The following is a 6,000-nucleotide window of genomic DNA, read 5'->3' as shown; positions in this document are numbered from 1 at the left end:
TGAAAGATTTCCGGCCCAGCAGGGCGTAGAAAAGCAAGTAGGCCTACGTTGGTTATTGTGCAAAAAACAAAATAGCTGGCTAGCTACTTTCAGAAAGGAAAAAAAACAAACTGGGCTGGTCATGTGCTAAACATATGAAATAAAAGCCTGGGCTAGAAGGGCCACGGTTCCCGCACAACCCGGTTGATACCCTTCTCCGTCCCGAAAAAACAAAATTACTGTGCGCGCTGCTGGGTCCCTACTGTCATCCTCACCATGTACAGTCATCTCCTTATTCCTCTCGGTTGTTGACCATGTTGACAACACCGGAGGGCGGCGCCGCGGTGAGCGAACCAAGGCGAAGGACGATGGTGAGGCCTCAGACGGGAACGAACAGGAGCCGAGGAAGATGCCCAGAGTTTTAGGGTGCGATGTGGCCATGATGCGTGCACGGCAGCACATCCAGCCGTGGGAGGCGGGAGCAGGCGGTCCCACCAGCGCTAGTTTGGCTTTGGCGGCTCGAGGAAGAAGACACTGAAGAAACATGACACACATTGAATGTCAATCCAACGGTCAAGGTTGGCACAATCGTTTGTTGACTAAACGGACACCAAGTAGCATACTTTTTTATATATATAGGAAGGAAAGAAAAACTGGGCTCATTGGCCTGATAACATTCCCGAAACTGCGACCATTCGATCTTGTGTCGCAACTAAAACAGGGAACGTTCACCACATAAGTGACTAGCACCATTGGTTTTCAACCGAGAGGTCTTGGGTTCGAGTCCCAGGAACTCTCAATTTTGTCGTCCTTCCTTCCTCGCAAAAAAAGGAAAGAAAATCAAAGACTTGGGAAGGCGTACAGAACAAGCTAGTGTACCAGTAAAGAGACATTGCCGAGTTTTAGAAAAAAGAGAGATGTGCTCCTGTAGCTGATTCGAATCCAAACCTAGACTATGACTATATATGATGCTATGCTACTCTGCAAGTAATGAAACTGACATATCCAACGTTCGCTTCTCCTCTTATCTACTTACTCTGCCTAGCTTCAGAAGCTCTGGCCGCAACAACCAAGTCCGCTGGCTACTCGTCCACTTGCTCTTCAGCAGGCAACAACCAGATATGCGCCAAGTTACCACCCGTACCATCGCCTTTGGGTCTCATCACACACCCGCTGGCACGCGCACCGCAGCCGATTGCTCATTGCAACCCGCTGCCGTTGGTGTGGTGCCACTGCTGCAAATCACGCAGAGTCACCCGTCGCGTCTCAACCACAATCCTCAACCCTGGCCGAGTCTTCTACAAATGCCCGAATCATGGGGTAATAATATGTTTAAGTGTTGTTCTACTACTTTCAGTTGCTGATTTTTTTAATAGTTTGGTTGGTGATCTTCCAATTTGATTCATGCAGAAAAGGGAAGATTCGTGTGATTTGTTTTTCTGGGAAGTTGCTGATGTGGGGGAATGCAACTACGCTGATAGGAATCCCAATACTAGCAGGTTGGGGTGTTGGACAAGTAACTGAAGGAACGGCAGAAGAGGAAGATGCAGAGCAGAAGGTTAAAGATGCAGTTCCTCTGATTATGGCCAAGCAACAACTGTTGAACGGCCTTGACAGCAATGAGGAGATGAAAGAGCTTGTGAAGATAATGGGAAAAATCGATGTGCTCTGTAGGATGATTGTCTCTTTATTTGTAGTGTATGTAGCACTCGTGATGTATTCAGTGGCTATGACATGAGCACTTTGCTGAAACTAGTAATGAATGAAACCTGTGTAGGAGGCTGGGCGTAGTGTTGTGAACATCTAATGATTTCTTAACAGAAATCAGGGGGTATCCCCTTTTGCTCATAAATAAATAAATAGCAGAGGTCTCCTCAGGTTAGCTTTGTTCTCATTCGAAGACGTTGAGCAAATTGCAGTCCAACAACAAACTATGTCATCAAATTCAAGTTTCACAGCCAAATATGAGTACAACTAAACAACAATGTCATCATGTTTTAGTTGTCATACAATCACCAAACACAAATCAGCATACATAACAAGTGATGTTCTCACAACAAAATACTAAACAACATGTGCATCCGGTTTCAGTTGTCATAGCAAACACAATTTCACATAGTAGATAAAAAAACGTCTTCTGACAAGCAAATACGACAACAGCGATGTAATCATCATCCGCAGCAGTAGCGTCAACATCTTCGCCATGTGTATTAGTCTGAATCGTAATTCCCCACGGTGTCATCTTCTTCTTCCTCCTCAACATCCTCGAACGTTGGCTTCTTCTTGATCAAGTCATGTATGTCCACAGCACGACAGGCAATCTTTTTGCCGGCGTCATTGACGTGATGGTTCTCAAAGATATTAGGAACATCTGTGTTATATTGTACATCAGGAGCAGTGTAAGCATCATCTTGTTGTGCAACTTCATTAAACGAATTCCTCTGCTCAAACCTTTGCAATACTCTCCAGTCATCGCTATGTGAAAATGTGTCTTCCAAGAAAAATATTTGTGTTTCTTGATTTGCCAAAATAAAAGGCTCGTTGGTCTGGTATGCCGCCTTGACATTGATGGATTTGAAATAATCATCAGCTCTGGGTTTTGCGATCATGGAAAATAGGTTATACCAACGACAGCACAACAGAACCACACAACGATGATCCTCGAAACTGGAGATATACTACAACTGAACAATTTCTGTTATGTTAGCATACATTTCAGTTGTCTCTTTGTCATACGTATCCATGCTCATGATGGCACTGTTTTGTGTCTTCCTTCCTTCGTCTCATGCAAGGGTGTTGTAGCGCACATCTCCAACAACGCAAGATTCATAATGTCTTACCCTAGTATCAGGACCTATTGCTAGTGAGTAAAGGGCATCATCAACTGCCTGCCCATCCTCCCACATCTTCTTAACCTATGATTAGAAAATAGACAAGCTAATCATCTTATGTACTCAATATATTAAAAAACTGACAGTGCAATTCAAAAGCTTACATGGCTCTTGAACCATTTCGCAAATCCTGCCATAACCAGTTTGTCAATGTTTCTTTTATTTTGTGGCAGTAACTCCTTTTTGTAGATGCTGCACACCATAGTGACCACATAAACATCTAAATGTATAAGAATGTGCTACAAGTTTAGTAGATTACGATGTATAAGCTATAGTACTGCACTTACTTGATATAAGGCAGTATCTCAGGACAGTTATTCAACACATACCAAACCATTTTGTCCAAATCTTTAGGTTTGTCCTCTTGTCGACTCTTCCCTGTAACTCAAACAGAATAATCGAAAACATTGAGCCCGGGATTGTGTTCACCCACCTCTTTGCTAAGCTGATCAGCTGTTTCAATGTACTTTCAGCAGAATGTCAACGCTTCTGTAGCAATGTATGCCTCTGCAATGGAACCCTCGGGTCTAGCTCTGTTCCTAACATAGCCCTCGAAAGTGCCTAGACGCCCTTCAATAGGGTACATCCAGCCATACTGTACTGGACCTCTAAGTAGCGCCTCATCAGGTAGATGAACAGCCAAATGCACCGTCACATCAAAGAAGGCTGGAGGATATATCTTCTCAAGGTCGCATAGGATAGTTGGTATCTTGTCTCTAAGATGCTCCAAAGCATCTATCCTGATATTTGTACTGCAGAGTTCCCTGAAGAATTGTCCCAACTCTGCAACTACTCTCTATAAGTCAGGGCGGCCCAATCGTCTAAGGATAACAATTAAAACCCTTTGAAGTAGGACGTGGAAGTCATGAGTTTTCAACCCTTGTACCTTGTTTCCATCTGCACTGACTCTCCTTTCAGGATTGGAACCAAATCCATGTGGGAATCTCACACGTGACATGACCTCGCAGAATTCTTTTCTTTTTACCTTGTCCAAGACGTACACAGCTGGTGCCATATCCCGTGATTTACCTTCATCTTGCACCTGCAAATCCTTTCTGATACGCAGGTGTGTCAAATCAATCCTAGATTTTAAGGTATCTTTCGTCTTCCTTCAATATTAAGAAGTGTGCCGATAATGTTGTCACATATATTTTTCTCGATGTGCATCACATCGAGATTATGCCGTAGATCCAAATCTTTCCAATACTCCAAGTCCCACAAAGTGGAGCTGCAGGTAAACAATAATCTCTCTTCTGCCCTGCCATGCTTCCTTTTCCCTTTATCATTACCAGGATGGTTTCCTGGTGTAATATGCCTGACCTTCTCTAAGTCCACTTGCAACTCATCGGCGGTGAGCCTCTTTGGCGCATCCCGGTTTTCATGCTTTGCATTGAACACATGTCTTCGGTATTTCTAGGATGCGGTTTGTCCTTGGCAAGGAAACAACAGTGTCCAATGTAATAGATCTTGCTAAGTATTGGGTATGACAGCGGATTCCTGTCACAGCGAACACATGCATTGTAACCATGTGTCATTCGCCCTGACATAGTTCCCAAAGCCGGATAATCATGGATTCACCAAATTACAACAGCATGCAGAAAGAAATTAGCTGGTGGGCTTCTATATAGGTCTCGAGTGAGAACACCCCTCCATAGCTATTGAAGTTCCTCCACAAGAGGCTCCATGAACAAATCAAAATCCTTTGATGGACTTTTTGGACCTGGGATGAGCAAGGCCATCATGTAGTTTCATTCTTTGGTGCAGACATTTGGAGGTATGTTGTAAGGGATAACAAGGACTGGCCACATGCTATATGTGGCGCTCTGGTGGCCAAATGGGTTAAATCCATCTAAAGCTAAGCCAAGTCTAATGTTTCTCGGGTCAGCAGCAAACTTTTTGTGTTTATCATTTAAGCTTTTCCACTCACTACCATGAGATGGATGGCTCATTACATTCTGACCTCTAGACTCCTAGTTCCTAGAATGTCATAGTACATCCTCTCTTGTTTCAGCATCATGAAACAACCTCTGCAATCTTGGTGAAATTGGAAAATGTCTCAGAACATTATGAGGAATCCTCTTCACATCATCGCCATCTTTCTATCTTCATAATTTGCATTTCGGGCATTCACTTAAGTTGGCATAATCCTTCCGGAATAGAACACAATTATTCTTACAAACATGGATCATATCATATCCAATTCCAACTGGACGAAGGAAATTCTTCATTTTACTGTAGGTGTGTGGCAGCTCAGACGCATTTGGGAAAGATTTGCGGAAAGTAGTCAACATCGCATCGAATGATTTGTTGGTCATCCACTCAGATGTCTTCACCTGAAGAAAGGTGACCATAGCTGAGAATACTGACAGCTTATTTCCTGGGGTGACAGCCACGTTCCATTGTTCCAACATGCGGGCCCACCGTTTTTCTTCTGCAGGTGAAAGTTCATGGAATGCAAGAGCATTTCGTAGCATTGTTTCAATGTTGGTCAAACTCACTGGCTCCGCCACCACCACCTCCTCCTCCTCTTCCACCTGAGCATCAGGCAGATCAAGATGGTGATCTACTGCTTCCACGTATAGTCAATAACATCGATATTCACAGTTTCAGCATGATGAACCCACCTGGTATATGTGACTGACATCCCATACAAGTGTAAATGATTTTGCCCAGTTGACTGGGGTCTTGTAACTGAATTCATACAACTGCTACACGGGAAGAGCACATCTGATTTCGGACCATCGTACTCAGCTCTGATAAAGTTCATGAAGTTTTCAACCCCCTCAACATATGCAGCGCAGAATCTTCGAGCAGAAGTTATCCAAGTCCTGTCCATCTATTAGACATACAAATTCGTTCTTCTACTAGATATTACAGGAAAAACATATATGCTTTTCTATCAAGTCCAGAAAAAAAATACCTAGGTCGATGTCTAAAGCTATGGCAAGATATTTGGACGAGCTGATCTAAGTAACGAAATATATGTAAAGCTAATTCAGCAAACAGATTTGAGGGCTAAATTATGGCAGGCTGTTTCAGCAGTCAATGTGGCCGAGCACACAGCCATCAAACTATTGAAGGCCATCGCAGCAACAAAGATCGAGTATAAAACAGTGTAGAGCTATTTCAC

Source organism: Triticum dicoccoides, chromosome 1B (genome assembly GCF_002162155.2).
Source record: "Triticum dicoccoides isolate Atlit2015 ecotype Zavitan chromosome 1B, WEW_v2.0, whole genome shotgun sequence".
NCBI lineage: Eukaryota > Viridiplantae > Streptophyta > Magnoliopsida > Poales > Poaceae > Triticum > Triticum dicoccoides.
Note: the sequence above shows the minus strand (reverse complement) of the source record.